General features: G+C 42.9%; 1 long non-coding RNA gene across 1 annotated transcript in view; it reads right to left on the bottom strand.

Annotated features, from left to right (window-relative positions):
• Positions 1-23733, bottom strand: part of LOC308478784 — a 133316-nt gene that overhangs the window by 102182 nt on the left and 7401 nt on the right. The window lies entirely within an intron of this gene.

Here is a 23733-nt window from a genome sequence, read left to right as displayed (position 1 = left end):
CAATCTGGGCCAAACACACAGGTATTTCTATACCTCTGCAGGCACATCTTTTAAAATGTTTTCTTCTTCCCCCACAGGAAGGGACACAAGAGTTCAATAGCATATGTTACCACTACCAGTGCCTAGTATCACAATGGGCAAACAGAGCTTTGTGCTTTTGGAGAGGCTTTTTGAAAATGCTGCCACCAGAAAGTTGTGAAACATTGATATATAGGCTATTGTGCAAAAATGTATGGTTTGTTCCCAACAACCTGGAGCCATTTGTGCTCATCCTCAGCATATTCCTTTCAGTCCAGATCCTGCTATCCAGAAGGCTGGGTGTACTTACTTGACACACATTGAAAAACCTCTCCTTGCTTAGGTTATCCCTGCCTTTCCCCCCTTCACATGCCCCAGGTGAATGATTATTGTGATCTTGGTATATGACCACCCACAATGTCTTTGGTCAGGTGTGGATACTGTTAGAATTCCTGCTCCGTGATTGAGGTCATGGGATTTTTGTCTATCACATGATGGTGTATGTTTTGACTCCACAGAGTGGGAAGTGACGGAGACAGAATGTTTGTGTTACTGTGTTCCGTGAAGTGGGACTATTGTCCTTTGTTATTTCTCTTTGCTGTCTGATGCTAGAGAGAGAGGGAGCCATTTGCAGTGTTCCATGTGTGTTTATATGTAAATAAAGTGGATTAGGCAAAATGCTGAGTTGCTGAGGTCTGTTACACAAGCTACGCAAACTCTGTGGATCCCTAAGTGTGCCGATGTCTGTTGGAATCGGTCGCTGTAATGTTCGGGCTGAAGAAAGCTTTTGAAGCTCCTGAACAATCGACCAAGAGGGAGGGGACATGCCAGTCAGGCATGTGTCTCTGCCAGGGTCCTACTCGAGAGTAGGATGAGTTCCTGACAGATACAGCCCTCATTGCTAGGACCACCTACACCAGTTTTCATCTGTTTTTAAAGAGACACACTGTGGGGTAATGCAGAATCAATCAGCTAAGATATTTTGCTTTTCGAATGAAACCAGTTTCTCAAGAAGCACTTTTCAGGGGCAGAAAAAAAAATGCAACAGATCTAGCTTCTGTGTGGATGACATAGGCTCCATTGGCCATGTGTGCACAACCTTAGGTATACCAAAATTAAAATAAAGAGGTATTGTGAAAGCCTTTTGCATTTTTATTTCGGTCTGGATGGAATTTCATGGTAATTCTCCACATGCTTTGAGATCTTAAGAGAAAAGCTGCTCCAAACTGGCTTGTTGAAATCACCTCTCCCCCCCCCCCCCAAAAAAAAAAGTGTTAATGAGCTTCCACACAGCAATGACTCCAGAGGTGTAAGAGTTTTATTTTTACTTAATAGATTTTCTGTAGTAAGAGGAAATCAGGATTTTAAAATTATTATTTAAATTAAGTGTGAGTAGGCATTTTGATGATCACGACATCATGTGGCTGGTATGAAAGGCTTGCCTGCAAGAGCAGCACTGATTCCACAATAAACCTCCATCTGGAAGAACTCCTGTGGTTCACAGTGGATAGCTACCGTCATACTTCTCTGTGTTAGCACCATGATGCCATGATGTGCGAATTTGTTTTGATTTTTACAATTCTCCATCTGTGAAAAGAGGAGGGCCGCTTTGGCATTGTTTGAACACTGGGCAGGGGCAGCACTGAGGTCCACGGGGTGTTCTGGATCAAAATACTCTAGCAGCTGAAGAACAAGAGTTCTGAAGAAGGTTCCAAATAAGGGCTAAGGGGGGGAAAATTGGCTCCTCTCTTTCCCAGCATCATCTGATGATTGTGGGTTGGGGAGTGGCATCAGCAATGCTCTAGGACATGCAGATATTGTAGCTTGTTCAAGTGTCAGGGGCTGGACTGAGAAGGAACCTTCCTGAGAACAGGAGGACAGTATAGATTTCAAACAGTGGTTTGCAGAAGGTCATAGTTCAGAAGCTGCAAAGGGGAGAAGCTGGGAAATATTGGGAGGAACAGCAGGAAGAAGAATCACCAGGACAGAGACAGCTTACAGACTCAGTGTCTTTGGAAAGCATTCCTGACCCCCCCCCCCTTCCCAGGACCAGGCAGGCATTGAAAGTAGTAGAACAGAGAGCTCAGAAGCAGAAAGCTCAGATCAGCCAACGCAGGCATGACCTAGAATAGAAGAGACAGAGGGGATGGGACTTTACTCAGAGCAACGCCATTATTTAATAGAGACTACATTTCTTCATCTCTGTGAAAACTGAATAAACTACTTGGTAAGAACTCTTCTTGTTTATCTGCTTCTTGGCTGTCACCATGGGAGGGATTGGATTCTTTGAATCCTGACATCAAGAAGCAGATCCTGAGCTACTAAACATGCACTCCTCCACTGTTGAGCTAAATTGGCCTGTTGTGTTGGCAGCATTCTGAGAGCTCAGGAACGATCTGGTTCCTGGTCTTCATATTCAAGACTAGCAGTGGCACATGTGGTTGGGTACAGCTGCAGAGCCACCCCCTCACCACTGATGACACTGCTGCTTACCTGGGTCCATACCATTATTTGTGTTTGCACCCCATTACCAGTGGGAGTGCTGGATTGATGGTGGTGGTCCTATAGGTAGGTTAAAAAAAAGGTAAAGGTAAAGGACCCCTGGACGGTTAAGTCCAGTTAAAGGCGACTATGGGGCTGCGGCACTCATCTCGCTTCCAGGCCGAGGGAGACGGTGTTTGTCCACAGACAGCTTTCTGGGTCATGTGGCCAGCATGACTAAACCGCTTCTGGGGCAACGGAACACCGTGACGGAAACCAGAGTGCACGGAAACGCCGTTTACCTTCCTGCCACAGTGGTACCTATTTATCTACTTGCACTGGTGTGCTTTCGAACTGCTAGGTTGGCAGGAGCTGGGACAGAGCAACAGGAGATTTGAACCGCCAACCTTCTGATCAGCAAGCCACTGAGCCACCTGCTCCCCTAGGTCCTATAAGAACATCCACACTGCTCAGGCTTCTTACCATCCAGGTAAGCAGCAATGGCACCAGGACTGGGAGAGCAGCTCTGCTGCTATCATGCTATTGAACCCATGTTACTGAGAAATAGTACAGTGGTACCTCAGGTTAAGAACTTAATTCGTTCTGGAGGTCCGTTCTTAACCTGAAACGGTTCTTAACCTGAGGTACCACTTTAGCTAATGCGGCCTCCCGCTGCTGCCGCCCCGCCACCCATGATTTCTGTTCTCACCCTGAAACAAAGTTCTTAACCCAAGGTACTATTTCTGGGTTAGCGGAGTCTGTAACCTGAAGCATCTGTAACCCGGGGTACCACAGTAGATGGTAACCAATGATGCCCCCTCTACTGAATGAAGGCACCCATCAGAGAAACTGGAAGGAGGGCCATTTTCAGGAATATATCCTCCCCGCTGCACCTCACCAAGCCACCAATCTTTTCCACTATGTGTGTGTAGATACAGAAATGCACATACGTGTATATTGAAATGAATAAGTGGTGTGATGAATGCCGATGAGTCACACCGAAATACAAACTCCAACTCTTCCATTAGAGCAATGAATATTGTTAATACCACACCAGACTCTTTACAGTCATCCTCTCTCGGCAGCTGTAAAGATGACATGTGGGATCATTCCAGCTGATAAGTTCTTTCATTCAACAATCAAATGGGTATTGCATTCTCTGGGACATTATTGGCCATCAGTCCTTCAGCCATCAATTTCTACGGGGAATGATTGCTAATTGAAGAAGCAGAAATTCTATAGCATGGTGAGAAGCATACAGAACATCCAGAACATTAGCCTTTTCAACTGAATTTTCTTGCCTAACGATGGCTGCTTGTGAATGTGAATCCTGTATAGATTACAGGAAAAGGCCTGTTATTTTGAATAGGAAGGAACATATCCCCTGGGTAGCTGCAGTGGAGGAATCTACTGTAGCTTTTACTTTGCAAAAGCAATACGGGGGAGAGAGAAGAGAAAAACATATACAAGAGTGCAATTAATATGAGCATTAGGCGAATTTCCATGCACCCAGAGAATATTCAGAAAATGTTTGTCCACTAATTTTTTTAAAAGGGGGATTTCATGGTGAATGTTTTAGGAACTTCAGTTTGAACAGGAAGCACATCTACAGCCTTTGCTAAGTCCAACAGGAAAACCACCCAGTGCCATATATTTCCTACTAATACTGCTTAGAGTTTTTATAGACTCCAACTGATATCATCCCCAGCCAGCATGGCCTGTGGTCAGAGAAGATGGGAGCTGTAGTCCAGTAACATCTGAAGGGCAACAGTTTATCCATCCCTTCTTTCATTTCAGAAGACCTCTCCATGTGAAATACCCCCATCTGAAACCCAGGTGGGCTTTTAATATAGGCAACACGGCATTGGATGGACTAATGACTGGTTCTTGTGTTTTCGTATGAGGAAAAATATTCTGCAATATTTTTTTCAAGTTGCTGATCTGATATTTCTAAGCTTGTAACTGTGAAAAGAATCCTGTTTACCTGAATTGCGTTGTAACGGGTATTGTGCAATGTGTTGTGACATATGAATTATAATGTACATTGCAATGTGTTTGATGAGGAACATTTTCTGTTTGGTTTGTTGAAAGTTAGTTTAACTGTTAATGTGGGGCCGTAACTGGCAGTAGTGAGTTAGAATTCTCAGTATGCCAAAGAGAGACAGACAATATGCATATTTTGATTTTGATTGGTGGGTGCAGGTTTAGAATGCTTGGTTAGACAGTATGATTGGCTAGAGCTGGATTAGTGGGGCCAGAAGAAGTGATGCTGATTGGGTGCTGGTCATCAGAGGAGTGTTGGAGTTGGCTAGTTGATTGGAATGAATTGGAGTTGTTGGTTCTTGGTATCTATGGAGTCAGCCAGAAGAAGATGACAGCAGAATACCAGAAGGAAGATTTCCAGGCCAGGCCAGGAAGGCAAACTTGCACTGCAGTGGGCCAGCAAAGGATTGGAACAAGGGGCTTCCAGCATAGTTTTCAGTTATAGTGTTGATGAAACTTAACTGAGACAGAGAGAATAAAAAGGGCAATTTGGTTAAAGGATTTTAATTAACTGCTTCATTAAAGCTTCTTTAGTATAATAGTATATGCAGATGTTGATGTGTTTTAGTCTTGTTTACAGTTAATATTAATTATGATTTTTTGCTGTTTTTTATTGCCAATTTCAATATATCTTTTAAACCACCTAAACAGTTTACTACCATCAAGCAGTATATAAATTTTGTTAAATAATAAATAGTGACAGTCACAAGTTGATAAAGTGCACACTCATTTAAGGATATATTGCTATTTTAAAGTTGCCAGAAGCTTACACACTTAATTATCTTGTCATAAATAAATGTAAACCATTGTTAGATATAATATATGTATCTGACTGACTTTGTACCACTTCTATACCCCACAGTTACCGGGATATTGGAAAGTTGGGGTTTTAAAAGGAAAAAGTGAGATTTAAAGATGGCCGTGACATGGGTTTAGGAAAAGCATTGGAGTGGAAGTTGGATTTTCTTATTATAGATACTGCAAGTAAATACCTCCCTTACCTTCACATTCGTAGAAGGAATATTTGATTGTATATTTCAGGCTACAGTGATACATTCACACAGCTGCAAAGCAAATGCAACTCAGGATCTGGGAGGAATCAAGCTCTAGTGAGTAACTCTATAAAGAAGACGTAGCCATTGAGAGGTATTGCTGTCTCAGGGTTGCTGGACTACAACTCCCACTGCCCCTGGCCATTGGCTATGCTGACTGGGGCTGATGGGAGTTGGAGTCCAACAACGTCTTAGGGACACCATGTTGACTATACCTGCTATAATCTATTTACCAGTATATGTAACTGTAATAATAATATGTAAGTTAATAATAATAATAAGTAAGAGAAGAAGAAGAAGAAGAGGAAGAAGAGGAAGAGGAAGAAGAAGTGGAAGAGGAAGAGGAAAGTTATTATCTATTCACCCTGATGGAGCTAGGGGGCAATATGCAATTATTACCCACAATCATAAGTAGGCCTTGTGTATACAAAATGGCTGCTGTCACTGAGATTCTCAGCAGTGTGGTGCAAATATACACCCAGTCAGAGCCTCTGAGTAGCACCAATCAGCTGTCTGAAAGAGGGTGCTGCATTTATTCCTTACCTGCTGCCCCCTGCCTGTCAAACAGCTGATGTGCTCATTAGGTGCTCTGGGAAGGCTTAGCTATGTAGCTTTGAACCAAGGCCATTGGCTGCAGAAGGAGCAAGACGTCCTATCAAGCAGTAAACCAATCATTTGAGAATGCACTGTGCTACCTTTTAATGTAATGAAGCACCATACAACTCCTTCAAAATCTGCTTTGTAGTTGATTCGAGTGCTTCACCCCCTCCTCATTAAGGCTATCAGTGCGATTTTCTGGGTTTTCCATCAAAACTGCCAAATATGCTTTTAGAAGTATTTGCCTTTCAGAGCCTCACAGGCAAAAACTTCAAGGCAAACTTTAAAAAACCTGATCATAGCAGCAGATGAAGCGATGCAGAAAAGCCCTGGAGCAATCTGCAGGGTTTTGCTGTCAGCAACCTGAGAGAGTGTCAGCACTGTCCGAGGGGACTTCTAACAAAGCTTTAGTCAAGTTCATGCAGGCTCAAATGGAGGAGCTCCCACTGTAGGAGAAAAGGTTTACTTAGGATAGATGAATTCCCTCGTCAGATCCGGAGTTGAAATGTCAGGTCCAACTACGTTCCATCTGCAGGCTTTTTTTATTCTGCCTTAATCATTAGGAGCACACAAAGCACAACAAGCTGGCTTGCAGGGCTTCCAAGTGTCTAAAGGGCAAATATGAGCAATGCAAAAAAGAAAAAGAGAGAAATCCCCCAAGGGAAATAATTTAAAATATATTTGCTTTGTAGTTGGCTTAGGCTGCTGTGCCATGCATGCATTGGATGGAACAGACATTAAGGAGATTGTGAGGCCGCTGCTGAAAATATCTCCCTCCTTCCCCAGTAATATCTAACAGATGGAAACATTGGATACTGTTGCACATGGTAGCCAATGGAGTGGAGCTGAGTCAGATTACCGTACTTGATACTGGAGGGGCTGGGAGGGAAGAGGAGAAGATATGAAGCAGCTGCTTTTGGTGCAGACCAGTGTTTCCCAGACTTGGGTCTCCAGCTGTTTTTGGACTACAATTCCCATCATCCCTGACCACTGGTTTTGCTTAAGTAGGGATGATGGGAGTTGTAGTCAAAAAAACCAGCTGGAGACCCAAGTTTGGGAAACACTAGTGTTTGACCAAAATACCTTGTTTCAGCCTTACTTGGAAGAAGGTTTTAATGAAACAAATGCTCTCTCTTCTCCCCCCCCCCCCAATTGCGGATTTCACTATTGGCCAAGTCATGTTACGTTTGAGGTCTTGAATCCCCAATGAACCTCTGCTAATTCTCATGATGAAAAAATGTTTCCAGCAAGCACTGTTGTCTTGTCAACAGTAAATGTTCTAAGTAATTGGAACTTTTTGTTCATTGATTTTATTCAGTACATTCAAGGACATAAGACGTGCCCTGCCAGAGCATACCCAAGGCCCATCAGATTTAGCATTCGAACCTTGCAATAGCCAAGCAGATGCCTATCAGTAGCTCAACAGCAGAAATGAATGCAACAGCACCCTTCATGCTTGAAATCCCCAAGAATTGGTATTCAGAGGCATGTGGATGTTGGAAGTAAAACAGTGGTACCTCGGGTTAAGTACTTAATTTGTTCTGGAGGTCCGTTCTTAACCTGAAGCACCACTTTAGCTAATGGGGCCTCCTGCTGCTGCCGCGCCGCCAGAGCACGATTTCTGTTCTCATCCTGAAGCAAAGTTCTTAACCCGAGCTACTATTTCTGGGTTAGCGGAGTTGTAACCTGAAGTGTATGTAACCCGAGGTGCCACTGTACAGCCATCATGACTGTAAGCTATTGCTAGCCTTTTCCTCTTAATTTGTCTAACTCCCTCCAAAAGCCATTCAGTTTGGTGGTCATCCTTACATCTTGTGGGAATGAATTTTATAGTTCAGCTATAAAATTGAAGAAGCACTTTCGTTTGCCTTTCCTGAATCTTCCAACATTCAGATTCATTGGATAAGTCTAGATTCTAGTATTTTGAGAGGGAGGAAAGCATTTATTTATCCACTTTTGGAGTTACTTTATACGGCTCTACTTTCATCCTCTTCCTTGCCTTTTTAAAAACTGAAACACCCTATACATCTGAATTAGAAATCCTCAAATGTTTCTGGCCAATCTTTGTAGGAAAGGTTCTCCAGACACATAATACTGCCCATTTCAGTCAATTCCCTCCTCCCCATGTTATATGGTGTGTCTTGATCACATGTGGCAAGCCCTACAATCAGTTTTAAGAAGGGCATTGCAATGCTGAGATCTGGGCTAAGGATGGATAAATCTGTCCATTTTTTGCTTCCCTCCATTTCTCACTTTTCTAGTCTTCTGTTTGTTCCATTTTTAGATCACGTAGTGGAATTGTTTAATGACTTTTCATAGTCTGCGTAAAAATTCACATACATGTTTGTTTGAATTTCTCCAAAAATGCATTTTCACAATCAATTTCCCCTAATATAATGGATTTGTGTACATTATTTTCTCTGTGCATATTTTGTGCACACTGTCCCCTATCATATACTTTTTTTTGTCGGAGAACTGCATTGCAAAATTCATGCAAAGTGCAAATTTCAAATAATACCTGAACTTTCAGTTCACATACTCATTAAAGAACTAAGTATGTGTGCATTAAAGTGAAGTAAGCAAAGCTCTCCCTCATCCCTACTCTGAGCTTTGCCCAATCATCTGCCTTTTACTAATGCAAATGTTCATTCTACTACAGGCTTATAAATACCACTTACACAGGTAAGTGCTTCATTCTTGAAGAAGTCACAGCATCAAAAGAAAAGCCCACATTGTTAGCTTTATTAACTATGGCAATTAGCAGAATTCAGCCAATTAAGGTTCATGCACTTTCCTGGGGTAAATGAGCCTCGCCATGTGGTAGATAGCATGCTCACAAAACGTCTGTAATTGTCTTTTGAGATTTCAGTGCATATTGTCCATTAGAAGGTGCTTTCAGTTTTTGTTTGTTTTTAGTATTGAAGGTCAGGCCAAGGGCTGCCAATGGGATCAATAGGTTGCTTACTTGTTTAACTTCACTCCAAAATTTGCATTTGTTGCTGACAGACAGCCCTTCCTTACATGATCAGAAAACCAAGGAGAATCTCACTTCATAGTGAACTGAGCACAGCTGAGGTTTCTAGAGAAAATGCAGAATTGTTTTGGAAGAGAATTTCAACATAATAACACAAGAGATGGAAAATTGTTGCCATGCATGTAATTTAAACAAGCTGGCAAAAGGAGCAGGGACTCACTTAATGCTTTCTTAGATTTAAATCTGCTGTCCTGCACAATTTTAAACAATGTAAATCATGGCTTGTGATCCAAGTAAACTCTTCTAACAAAGGATTCCATTAACACTGTTCCCACTGAAAGAACATGGCACCACTAAATCAGTTCATAAGTATCAATGCCAATAAGTAATATTTTGTTTCAGCACATCCCATTTTTAATTAGTGTATTTTAATAAATATATGCCATTTTCCAGAGCAGGTACTGAAGCTCTGGAAGAATGTCAAAAAGCATTGAGGAAAGCCTCCTCAGGGCCTGTTCCTGCAAGAGTTTTCTGTCCTCCCACCCACAGGGGGAGGTGCCATCAACTGTCCTGTGGGATGGATTCCAGCAGAAAATGGGAGGCAAGAAGAGACCACCTCAAAGTCTGCACTACTGGGACTATCCCTTCCCCACCAGAGGGTTATTATTCCACCAACTACCTTGTGTAAAGGATCCTGGTGGCTTTATTTATGTGGGAAGAGTTTAGAAAATGTGGTTTAGTGTTTCATGTAAGGCACCATGGAGCTATTTGTCTCCTGAAAGGCAGGTTAAAAAGAAGTTTAAGGAATAAATAATAAAATAAGCATGATCCTGAAATTGTTCGCAGTTTTTCACAAATGCTTTTGGCAACACCGATACCTCAGTGCCTTCAAGTTATTAAAATACACTCGTAAAAATATTGATACTCACGAACTGATCTACGGCAATTTAGTGGTGCTATGCTCCTTCTTTTTGACAATTTCCCAGCATTTCACATCTATTCAGGTGCAGAGGTCCCTTCCTGAATTAGGCAATTCATCTTACTGCTGTATGTAGGTTATATATTTTGTCCAATTTTAGCAGCAACCCTTATAAGCATGTACGGTGGAATGAAATGAATTATTTTAAATGATAAACATTATTTTAAAGGTATAAAAATGAGGTTTCATTTTATAGGTTCTGAAGGAGGAGCAGGAGATTTTGTTCCAGTTTGAAAGCTGTGTTCCCTTGTGGGGAACCAATCAGGGCCACAGGGCAGTGTTAGATAAGGCCACAGGCAAAAGTGGGTGGAATAACTGCAGACCCTCCAAGTGTCCCTGTTTTCCAAGGACATCCCCGGATTTACAGAAGCCACCCCTGTTTCTGATTTGATCCCGGAATGTTCCACTTTTCCTTAGGCCATCCCAATTTTCATCGGATAAATGTTGGAGGGTATGGAGTTATGCTACCCCTAATCCAAGAAGATAACTAACTATACAATCTTTAGAAGACATCTGAAGGCTGCCCTGTATAGGAAAGTTTTTTTTTATGTTTAACATTTTTTAATGTTTTATATAGGTTGGAAGCTATCCAGAGTCAGATGGGTAGGGTATAAATAATAAAATGGTGATGATGGAATAGGATGTCTCTATTTTCATTGAAGAAATGTTGGAGGGTATGTAATTGCTATGATTCTTACCTTTACACATTCCAGCCACAAACAAATCTTTGTGTGTGAGAGAGATGGTACAGTACCATGACCTCTCTTTTTTTCCTGACGGCCATTTTGTGCTGGCACCCATGGCAGTTTTAGCACATTATGAGTCCTGGCACCTCATATTACCATTTGTTTATCTCACACACAACATACATGCAAACTTCTCTCCATCTTTCAAGTCACTTTTCATCAAGCAACAGCACTCAAGGAGAGCATGGACAAATGTGGCCTGGAGAGGCCTAGTACAGCCTGGGAAGGGAGTGAGGTTTAGTGAGGGACCTGAGGGACAAACTGGGAGGTCTGAAGATCCACATTTCACCACGGGAGCTGAGGATCACTGCCCATGTCAGTACATTGTACAACGAAATTACTTCTAGGAAAAATGTCTTGTAATAATATTGGTAGATAGTTTCACGCAGAAGGCATTTGAAAACTCATAATATGCACGTTCCATTTCTAATTTTGCTCGCCTTTTATTGTGTGTTCTATAGAATAGTTTTGAAATGTTCTAATTATGTGTTGAATATGTATATAATGGAAATGGGCTAATCAGAAGGCATGTTGGTTCCCACAATTTTATAAGGAAGGAATTCAAAATGGAGCCACAGATGTGCTAAAGGCTTAGCAGCGCTGATAATAATAAAAACGCATATTTATTCTTTGCAGAGACTTTGTGCTTAATTGCACTGACATGAGTTCATTAGAAATGATGTTTTAAATATTTCAACAGTTATGTAAATCTGAATGTTTATGATTTAACCTTGTCTCCTCAGAATTGTTCTTGACTTACTTTATCATTTATTAATTTTTTTGAAGTTAATCAAAAGCCAAAAAAGAATAAAGTGGATATTATGGGCATGAATGACCTGAACATGAATATTAGATTAGGGTATAACCCACCCGCTCTGATTTATGAGGCTATGATCCTAAGCATGTGAAGCTACTGAAAAATAAGCGTGTATTCATCACTCCCTTTAGCAGTGAACTCAGGTGGGGCGGGCAGATGGAAATGGTGCCAGCAAAAAGCAAGGGGAAGGAATCAGCATGCCTGGGGGATCACCAAGGTTTGCAAAAGTACTGTCATAGGATTGAGGGGTTGATTTGTATGATGCCTATAGCTTCCAGCCAGTAGTTTTCCCAGTAGTGATGTATGGAAGTGAGAGCTGGACCATAAAGAAGGCTGATCACCGAAGAATTGATGCTTTTGAATTATGGTTCTGGAGGAGACTCTTGAGAGTGCCATGGACTGCAAGAAGATCAAACCTCTCCATTCTTAAGGAAATCAGCCCTGAGTGCTCACTGGAAGGACAGATCGTGAAGCTGAGGCTCCAATACTTTGGCCACTTCATGAGAAGAGAAGACTCCCTGGAAAAGACCCTGATGTTGGGAAAGATTGAGGGCACAAGGAGAAGGGGACGACAGAGGACGAGATGGTTGGATAGTGTTCTCGAAGATACCAGCATGAGTTTGACCAAACTGCGGGAGGCAGTGGAAGACAGGAGTGCCTGGCGTGCTCTGGTCCATGGGGTCACGAAGAGTCGGACATGACTAAATGACTAAACAACAACATAGCTTCCAGCCAAGCCTGTGATTTAGTATCTGTAAAATTGTAGGGTGCGGTAAAAGGAGCTGCTGAATTGGTCAGATCACTTTCTTTGTTAAATTAATGGACCCAGCTGGGCCTGTTAAGCACCCTATGTACATGTCTAAAAGGTTGGCCGATGTCAGGGGCTGGGCAGAGGAGGAATGGTGAAGACCGCCTCCCCATCCTGACCCTTCCAGGGAGGAGGAAGAGGAAGGCAGTATAGATTTACAACAGGGTTTGAGGGAGGTTGCAGCTCAGAGGCAGATGAGGGGGAAAGCTGGGAAATCATGGGAGAGCCAGAGCAACACCTGACTGATACATTGTCATTAGAAAGCATTCCAGATCCTCCATCTCCCAGAACCCAGTGAGCATTAAAAGTAGGACAGCAAAGAGCTTGAAGACAGAGGGAATATAGCAGCACCCGTAGAGGAGACGAATGAAGAAGTGGGAGAGGCGGGGGGTGGGATTCACTTGGGACAACACCATTATCCAAGAGGCTGAGTTCTATAGCCTCCCTCTGTAAATATTGAAATAAAAAAGGACTGTAAGAAACTTTTGTCTTTTTAATTTCCTGGGCAACCAGATGGGAGCCTCTGACAGCATCCTGACAACCAAGTACAGATGTGTTGCCATGGGAACAACTGGCTGGTGACTGGAGACAACATCATCTTGTAGGTAGGTAGAGCTAGTCTTGGTTTTTAGTATGGGATGAAGCTGGAAGGGGACACCGAGGCTTGAATCCAAAGCGACTGAAGGACCACCCCCATTAGAAACCTAATGGGAAGCAAAAGCTGTTGGAGTGTTAATGCTGTGAGCCCTTCCATCCTGTGCTGTGGTTGAACATATGTGTGCATAAAGCCCTATATCCAAAAGACACCACAGTCTCCAATGACCTTCATTCCAAGAAATGTGAACCCTGGGTAAGCGCTGGTACCCCTGGAGTCTCTTATGGCTTGGAGGTTGGGGTGCATACGATGCTACATTAAAAAACCCCACGCACCTTAAAAATAAAGAACAGCCCAATGAGGAATAGAAAAATGGAAAACTCTTGTATATATCCAATGTTGCAACTCCACTCACTCAGCAAACTTCTATGTGTACAACTTCCTCATTCTCTCCTTTCCCCTCTAGCCCCCTATTGCACCCTCAAAACTAAGAACTGGGGGACCCTCTAGAGCAGATTTTTGGGGTGTGAGGGGAGGAGAAGTCCCATTACACAAATAGAATTCTGCTTTTGTAGTGTTGGATACAACCCTTTGTGTTTGTGCTCCTTTTAGAGGGATATTGAGAATATGCTGGATAAGATATTCTGCAGGCGTTCCCTGTACCACTCCCGGTAACATTTGTAAACTTCTATTCATATGATTAAGTTAGATTGCTTGTTTAGGCACCGTGATAACAGACTACCCCATTTGGAAATGTGTCACTGACATGAGTGCAAAGTGGGGAGTGAGAGAAGGATGGAATGTTGCTGTGTGTCATATGTGTTGTGCGCTGATTGGCTGAGGGTGGAATGTGACAGGTAGAACACCTGTTTTGTGTGTGTGTGTGTGTGTGTGTGTGTGTGTATTTGTGCAATGTGACAGTTGGGTTCTGGAGGGGGATGCTATTTTCCCTTGGTAAACCCTGCTCTATTTGACTCACAATAAATGTTTATATCTGATAATTCACTAACATAACAAAAAGTCATATAAACCATAGGTGAATGACAACATCTCTTAATAAATGTACAATAGAATGAAGCCATCTACTGATGATGAGAAAGATGACGATAATGATAAAAATAACAATATTGCCATTGCCATCTTCGTTGGTGGATTGTTTTGTTTTATTGCATATTTATTAACAAGTGATGTTTATACTATTATTTTCATTCTTATAAGTTAGATTCCCTGCCACCCTTCACAACACCACTCCAGGGTGGTTTACAACAATTTAAAAATGCAGTATCAAAAATAGGTAAAACAGGTCTAACCACACAAGAACATATTCGAGGTATCAGAGAGAAAAATTCTACATCTCCGAAACTAAATCTTGATATCAGGATTTCTTGAACGAAGCCAAGCTTCTGTCAATTGACCATACTGCAAAAGGGAGAATGTGTTTCAAAGCATGACCCAGTCATCATTTAATGGATGAAAAGACGGTACAGTTAAGGTTTAAAGAAAAAGCACTTCTTAGGCCATGAATCTTCCCAGAACTACATTCCATCATCCCGACAAAAAGAAGGATCTGGCTTCCAATTTCAAAACATTCTGCTATTTGTTATTTAACTTTAAAAAGGTAAAGCAGCCCTGACAGTTAAGTCCAGTTGTGAACGACTCTGGGGTTGCAGCGCTCATCTCACTTTACTGGCCAAGGGAGCCAACGTTTGTCCGCAGACAGTTTTTCTGGGTCATGTGGCCAGCATGACTAAGCTGCTTCTAGCAAAACCAGAGCAGCGCAAGGAAAAATCGTTTACATTCCTGCCAGAGCAGTACCTATTTATCTACAGTGGTACCTCGGGTTAAGAACTTAATTCGTTCCAGAGGTCTGTTCTTAACCTGAAACTGTTCTTAACCTGAAGCACCACTTTAGCTAATGGGGTCTCCCGCTGCCGCCACGCCACCGGAACACGATTTCTGTTCTCATCCTGAAGCAAAGTTCTTAACCCGAGGTACTATTTCTGGGTTAGCAGAGTCTGTAACCTGAAGTGTATGTAACCTGAAGCATCTGTAACTCGAGGTACCACTGTACTTGCACTTTGACGTGCTTTAGAACTGCTAGGTTGGCAGGAGCTGGGACCGAACAATGGGAGCTCACCCCGTCCCGGGGATTCGAACTGCCAACCTTCTGATCAGCAAGCCCTAGGCTCAGTGTTTTAGACCACAGCGCCACCCACTGTTTACGTGAACCAAATTGTCATACTTTTTTCTTCCTGTCACCTTGCCAACAGGGTATTTTACTGTAGCCACCATTACATTTGACTGCTGCTTTTATTCACCACAGTCAATGAGATGCTCTCCCCTGGCTTTAATGGCCTGGTGCAGACATAACATTGCTCAGTTGCTTAACCATCCATGGTTAAGGGATGGGGAGTATCCCATGGGAACAGAGCCTCCCTGGGAACACAAAATGGCCGCTGAAGATGTGGCACAGAAATCATGCAATGAATAAATTGTGTGGGCATTTCTCCCTCTTTTTCAGTTCTGGAGCTAACTACGGTTACTATAACACGTGGGCCAATTAACCTCCAAGCAAGGCACAATATGCAAACCCATTTCAAACCATGATAGCAGCTTTTCATCCAATCCCAAGTATGTTTGGTGAAAACACAGTGGCACATGTAGTACTAACCCTAGTTTGTTTTGAAACCGTTTTGAAATACCTGTGTGACATGATGGGGTGGGGAAACACGTAAGCTCACTGACACCCACAGTCTTATCCATGGTTATCTAAGAAGGAGACAAAAGTTTATGTGCCCACTATTAGGTCGAATGTATTGGCTGCCTCTGGCAGCTGATTTTATGTGTCGCTGTAGAACAGGATGTTGCTAGTTATTTAATTTATTGATTAAAAAGGGATGAGGCATTTGTGAGATTTTCTGCCTCAGGTGCCAAAATAATATGCTCAGTCTTTAGTTCCATGCATTCTGATGGAGGAGGAAGTGCCATTTGCTCCTCTGCCTTAGGTGGCAAAATGTCTAGAGCCAGCCTTGCATGTCTGTAGCAGTGCCATTTAAAAATCTCATCCCAGAGATGAGCAACTGCAAACAGAGTCCTTTCTTCATATTTAAATATACATATTTTGTTTTATTTTTAAAAATAAATTGATTTATTTGGTTTTTCAGATTAAAATTTTACAGACACATGCTCAACATACAACATAAAAACGAGATTCCAAGGAATCTCTTGGACTTCCCTCCTCCCCTTTGTGGGTCTTATTGTTAATCATTTCCTCCTGTATCTTTTATAATAATCCAAATCTTTAATCTCTCCATTGTATCCAAAATTCACCTTTAAACTACAAGTGATATTCCAATCCTACTAACAATTTTAACAGTTTACAATGGTCTTTAAGATAATTTATAAATTTTCCCCGTTCCTTATTAAAATAAGGAATTCCTGATTTCTGATATTTTAAATGCCCCAGCTTCTCTCAAGATCCTTTTTAAACATTTAGTTTGACAGGTTTGAACCACAAAGAGCAGTTTCACAATATCTGAATAAGGTTGAAAAGATGTTGGGTTCTGAGTGACACATTAGTCAGAGAGGTGTGGACGTTTCATTCAGGAATTTGTAAAGGCTGAATCCCTGAAACATTCCTGGGGCATGCTCAGCTAGACAAGAAGAAGAAGAAGAAGAAGAAGAAGAAGAAGAAGAAGAAGAAGAAGAAGAAGAAGAAGAAGAGGAGTTTGGATTTGATATCCTGCTTTATCACTACCCAAAGGAGTCTCAAAGCGGCTAACATTCTCCTTTCCCTTCCTCCCCCACAACAAACACTCTGTGAGGTGAGTGGGGCTGAGAGACTTCAGAGAAGTGTGACTAGCCCAAGGTCACCAAGCTACTGCATGTGGAGGAGCGGGGAAGCGAACCCGGTTCACCAGATTATGAGTCTACCGCTCTTAACCACTGCACCACACTGGCCCTCTGAAGTGAACAAGAGGCAGGTGGAAGGGATGGTGAGATAATGGCAGAGAGGAAAGGTCGCCACAGGACAGCCACTTCACTCCTCCCCTGTTTCTTCTGTCACTGCACTGCTAGGGACCAAACCATGGTCTGACACAGCATTAAGTCCAAACCAAGACTCATGGTTCATTTCCCCACCCCCAAACAAACCATGAGCGATGAGCCAGTGCTCTAAGCTTGGTTACAGCTTGTAGTTTGTTGGTGACAGAAAGAAGCCAGGGGCCAGAGTTAGGACATAATGCAGCAGCAGGAGCAGGGGAGGGGTGAAGCATTCACAAATTAACAGTTAAACCATGGTTAACCATGGTATTTATGGTCAACCATGGTATTTATGGTCTAAAAAGACACGTGACTGTATGAATCACCACAGAAAAATCCACAGGTGTTAGGAGCCCAGTTGGTAGGCTGGGTTGCCTGTAGATGTGGTGGCACAGATGACCTGTTTGCTCTCTTTGACATTAAGTTCTGCACCCCTTGCCCATTCTGGTACCTTAACGTGGCACTGAATTTAAATTAAGGTGCATATCTGACTGAGCATAGGCCACCTTACTTAAGAGGTCATTAGATGATTAGATGCATAATGCATGAAATGCATAATACATACAATCTAGTTGGGGCTGTATATATTAGACTTTAACTTATCATAAACCGCATTGAAAACTCTTTCAGAATTGAACAATTAATTTAATAACACATGAAGCTCCCTTATACTGAATCAAGGAGGTAGCACCAAAAGACCAGAGGGAACAGAAGAACAGGCAAAACCTCAGAAAGGTGCTGAAAGATATCTCTGTCCATAACTATCGTCTAAGTGGGAGAAAAGTGCTCAGTGCATTTTGGTTGATCAAAACCTGCACCAGAGACACAAGATTCAGGTTTCTCCTAAGGTTGCAGGACTGTGCTTCCTGCTGTTCTCCAAGCCTCCATCAGGTCTTGGCTGAAGGTGAGGCCCGAACTGCACTATACACTTAAAGCAGCATCAAACAGTTATGGCTTCCCCCAAAGAATCCTGGGAACTATAGCTTGTTAAGGGTGCTGAAAGTTGTTGAGCAGACATAGGCAAACTCGGCCCTCCAGATGTTTTGGGACTACAACTCCCATCACCCCTAGCTAACAGGATCAGTGGTCAGGGATAATGGGAGCTGTAGTCCCTAAACATCCGGAGGGCTGAGTTTGCCTATGCCTGTTGTTGAGAAACCTCTATCCCCCCCCCCCCATACACACACTGAGCTAAAATTATTACAGTAGTTTAACAACCAATCCCTCTTTCCAGGGAACTCTGATCAGGGGTGTAGCATGGGGGATGCCAGCGAGCAACCCAGCCAGATGGGCAGGATATTATTATTATTATTATTATTATTATTATTATTATTATTATACACTTCAATCTCTAATCCTCCTGACCCACAGAATCATGCAGCTCGTATGTGATCACAGGTTCTCATTAGGTAATATTGTATTGCATTATTAAGTTTTTCAAGTTTTTAACACTTGATTGTGAGCCACCCAGAGTGGCTGGGGAACTCAGCCAGATGGGTGGGGGTATAAATAATAAATTATTATTATTATTATTATTATTATTATTATTATTAAAGTTTTATACTGGGCCAATATGTTCTAGGTTAAATCTTCCCTAAATATAATTTATTTAGGGGTGGAGAATGTATTTCAGCCAGAGGTCCAAATTCCCTTGTGGCCAGTATCCTAGAGAGAGGGGGCACATGTCAGTGGTCGGCAGGGCCAGAGGCAAAAAAGTAAGTGGAACCAATAGGTGTTGCTCTTACCTTTTTATAGTGGTCTACCTTCCACTACCTTCCACGGGTGGCACTGTGGGTTAAACCACAGAGCCTAGGACTTGCCGATCAGAAGGTCGGCAGTTCGAATCCCCGCAAGAGGGTGAGCTCCCGTTGCTCGGTCCCTGCTCCTGCCAACCTAGCAGTTCGAAAGCACGTCAAAGTGCAAGTAGATAAATAGGTACCGCTCCGCAGGAAGGTAAACAGCATTTCCGTGCACTGCTCTGGTTCACCAGAAGCGGCTTAGTCATGCTGGCCACATGACCTGGAAGCTGTACGCTGGCTCCCTTGGCCAATAAAGCGAGATGATCGCCGCAATCCCAAAGTCATCCGCGACTGGATCTAATGGTCAGGGCTCCCTTTACCTTTTATTACCTTCTGCCCACATGAAATTCAGAGGTTTCTGTGTGCACAGCTCTGTATATTCCATCCAGGAAAGTATTATCCCAAAGACATGTTCCAGCCAGATGAAAGCAGCTAAGAAGGGTGCAGAGCAGGATGAATAAGGGGTGTAGTTTGTAGAGGGGGCTTCACCTAGTGAGAGTCTCAAGCACCAAATACAGAGGTGTGTGGTTGTGTGGCTCATTGGTCCCCCATTCTGGAGTGTCTTGGATTCATTCCTTTATAGATGCTTTGTGTTGCCTTTGGATGTTTCAGCGAAGAACTGCCTCCATCGATTAACGCTTCTTTAATGTTCTGAGGGGATCTTAGCTTTTATTGGGAAACCACAACACAGAAGAAAACCTAATGGCTTCTTTTACTGATGCCCATTTCTACTGGTCCTGAAGGACGAACTTAAGCGATGGGAGGAAGACATTTTGGCGGGGGTATATGCTAAAGAATATGATTACTTAATTAGCGGCATCTATTAACTCCGCGCTATATGTAAGCTGATGTGGAGCTTAACAGCGGTGTTATTAATCATGTCTTAATGTAAAAGCGTAACGCACACGCTGCTTTGTAATGTTCTTTCCAAATAGTCCCTGTGGGAATCACAACTTTATTTCATTAAAATGCCTCCCTGCTGTTAATTGATCTTAGGAAAATGTGAACAAATTAACTATGCTTTGAGAGGCTCGGGTGTAAATTTTCTAAGCTCGCGCACTTCGGAGCTGCGGATTAAGAATGCTATGGATCACTCTTCCCCACTGCGATGAACAGCGGGCAGTGCTCTGGCGTTGCTGACCTGGTTTAATTAATAACACTTGGGTAATACGTTTTGTGTGCCAAAGGTTAAAGAAAGGGAAAAGATTGTTTGCAAACTGCAGTGTTTTTCATGCCAGCTGGGACACAGTAGGAATTTGGGTCACGGGCAATTAATTGCAAGTTTTAATGACTCCTCTTGTGTGAAACAAATGCTATTCTTTAGCAGGGATGATTGATGAATATTAAGCTCAGTTGATTTTGGAAAGATTAAAGTGCTCAGTATTTTGTTTAAAAGTGCACAAAAGACCCAGGGTAGTAATATATATAATTTTCTCTCTATATTAACAGATATTGTGGGGGGAAACCATATATTTTCTCCCCTGCATGTGGTTTTCTGTGAATAAGTACATTAAAGAAAGCATCATCAATAAAAGGAGGAAAAAAGATTTGGTCGCATTAAGTAGTTATCGCTATCCTCAGGGAAGTGCATTTGCGTAGTCTGAGAGTACACTTTTTAAACACCTTTTAAGAAACCTCTAAGTAGTATAATTATTGGTCAGTTGACACAAAGCTATAAAGTTCACCAATGTAACAAAATAGTATCTAAATTTAAACCCATGCCCCTGATTCAACTATGCTGAGCCTGTTCCTCAGATACCGTAAATGAAAAACCACATGTGTAGGTCATCCTCAGCCCTGTCTGGCTGTTGGGGCTATGCATATAGAAACCCAGTTATAAAATTAATCATAGCTTCAACCAGCTTTTAGAGGAGAGAATGGGGAAGCAGCACTAATCGTTCCTCCCAATTCTTTCTGCCTCCAAGAAGTAGACTGATGCTATTTGCGTGGGGGGCCAGGGGGCAATGGCCTCGAGCACAAAATTCTGAGGTTGTGCAACCAGGCACCCCCATGCAGGAGCCAGCTTCCATGGGGATGCCTGCCCCACCCTGGCAAAGGTGGCAGAACAGCCCAGGCCCACAGTGAACAAGCGTATACAGAGGTAGGTGGGCAAGGAGCAACCCCAGCATAGCATGGAACAGTGCTCCTCTTTGTGGGCATGAGGGGGGATTTGCCCACCAAGGGCTGTGTCAGCTGGCCAGGCTCCCCCCTGCGCAGGCAGGCGGTGTAACATGGCCCCACTTGGCTTTTGTGGTGGTGGAGCACTCCAGTCATGTCAGCAGCTTGCCTGCCCCGGGCACCAGCAACCCATGCTACACTGCTGAACATACCCTCCAAAATTCCTCAGGTGAAAATAGGGACATTTCTCATCCCCCCTCCAACTAACCCTCCTTGACTCCCCATTTTTTGCTTCCCCCCTCCACAGAGCATCTCCTATTGAAAGAAGGGTAAGTGCCACAACCACAACCACTCAGGACACGGCCTGAGAAAACCTCTTAACCCCAAACTTATTCTATTTAATTCTTTGGTAGAAATACAAAAAGGAAAAACACACACCAAGAAATAAATTGTAGAAAAGGGCAAGATTAGACACAGATGAACAAAGTATTATTTTTCCCCCATAACCAAGACCCCTTGCACTCTGCTACCCCTTTCTTCCTGCCCCTCAGAGCCAGCGTATCACATAGGGCTGGGTCTTGGTGGCAGGAACCTCTCTTCCTCCTTGCCCACTCTCCAGCAGCTGCTATGAACTGCCCAAGGGAGGAGGCCAGCAGCGGCAGCCATGGAGAGGCAATGGGATGCTTCCTCGCAGTCGCAGCTGCCGCTCAGAACAAGCTCCTCCCCCACCCCGAGGTTAGTAGTGGCAGCACTGGCAGGGGACATAGGGACATTTTGGGATCAAATCAGAAGCTGGGATAGCTTTCATAATTCCAGGACTGTTCCTGGAAAGTCGGGACACTTGGAGAGTATGCAAGTATCTTACTGAGGTTATAAGAATGCAGCTCTTTCTGCTCTTTGCCCTGGACTGGGCATTCCAGTTCTTACCATATGGATGCTAATATAAAAGTAAACAGAGACCATTTCATAGAATCATAGAATCATAGAGTTGGAAGAGACCACAAGGGCCATTGAGTCCAACCCCCTGCCAAGCAGGAAACACCATCAGAGCACTCCTGACATATGGTTGTCAAGCCTCTGCTTAAAGACCTCCAAAGTAGGAGACTCCACCACACTCCTTGGCAGCAAATTTCATATAGATTAGATAATGTATCTTTCATACTTCTCTAAATCTAATTAAATTTGTCAATTTCTTTTGTACATAATTGAATCATTTTTATTATTTTTAATTTTTTTGGAATCAAATATGACTCCTGTCCATACTTTCCCATTTACTAGTTATTTCAATCCTGGCAATCTTATGGCAATAAAAACTGCAACAAGTCTGTGTTTTTCTCCTTTAAGCAATCCCTTATTCTAGTTAAGCAATGCTCAGTTGGTGGAGCGCGAGACTCTTAATCTCAAAGTCATGAGTTCAAGCCTCACGTTGGGCAAAAAGATTCTTGCATGGCAGGGGGTTGGACCAGATGACCCTCACAGTCCCTTCAACTCTCCAGTTCTGTGATTCTATGAATGATAGCTCTGGATTTAACGGCATGTCATAACCCAAGGTTAGATTAAACTACGGTGCTTCCTTCCAGAAGATCACAACCTTCACATGTAAGAAATACTTACATATGGGTGTATTAATCACAGAGCTGAAAGAAAAACACGGGAAAGAAATGCACGCACATTCAAATCCACAAACGTTCAGCCACAGCATCTCTTTCTCTGAAATAGTCAATTGGAACTGAGTCTTGGCCTTGGTCCAGTGAAACCCAAATCCAACTGTGTGGCTCTAGACATGTCAGATCAGAATAGGATCCCTCCTCCCAATTGTGGCCTCCACCTTTCTAAATTAATTACTTCTTACACATCTGTATCTAATCCATCACAAGACACCCCTAAAGACCACAGGGTTGAGTATATCAGCTTATTTTGATTTTTCTTTTTCTTTTTGAGAAGCTGACTGTGCTGTGCAGGTGGCAGGCAAAAATTTGCATGGGATGTGCAGGTTGGAAGTGGTACCCTGCTTTCAGTTTAACAGCTAGACCACTATATGAAGCAGAGCTGGACAGCCTGTGGCTCTAGTGCCTTCTGCAACCGTCAGCCTAATTTTCTGTAGCCTGCGGCTTAATTTCAAAAGCCTTCTACACGTGATCAGTTCAGACTTGAGGCAAGAGCAGCCTGTGCCTCCTATGGCAGGCTACTGGAAAGGGAAAGAGAGAAAAAGAGAAAGGTGGAGCTGATGGGAACCGTAATCTAACATCATCTGAAAGGCCCTCTATGATTGCTTTACCTGGAATGAAAGCATACTCAAAAGGGTCTTCCATTTTCTGAGAGGCCTCTCAGGTCTGTTCTCCCTTCCTGTGCGCTCTCAAAACTGCAGTCTGAAGCTCCACACCAGACTCACAGTTCTGAGTTTATCTTTCAATGCTCTGCAGAATTTTAAAGTCTGGTTTTTTCCCCCTGTCCATTGCCGACAAGCATACTGCTGCAGGAGTTTCAATGAAAAAAACAACAATCAATTATGAAGGCCATGGATAAAAGGGTTTTGCATGGTGACAGAACAAACAGATTGGAATAGTTTGCTTTAGACGGAGGGAGAAGAGGAGGAGGAGATATGATCAAAGAGCACACAAAGCAGCAAATGACATAAAGAAGGTGGATCAGGAACTTTTGATAG

This window comes from Podarcis pityusensis, assembly GCF_964106645.2.
Source record: "Podarcis pityusensis genome assembly, chromosome: 6".
NCBI lineage: Eukaryota > Metazoa > Chordata > Lepidosauria > Squamata > Lacertidae > Podarcis > Podarcis pityusensis.
This window is presented reverse-complemented; position numbering and strand designations above follow the sequence as displayed.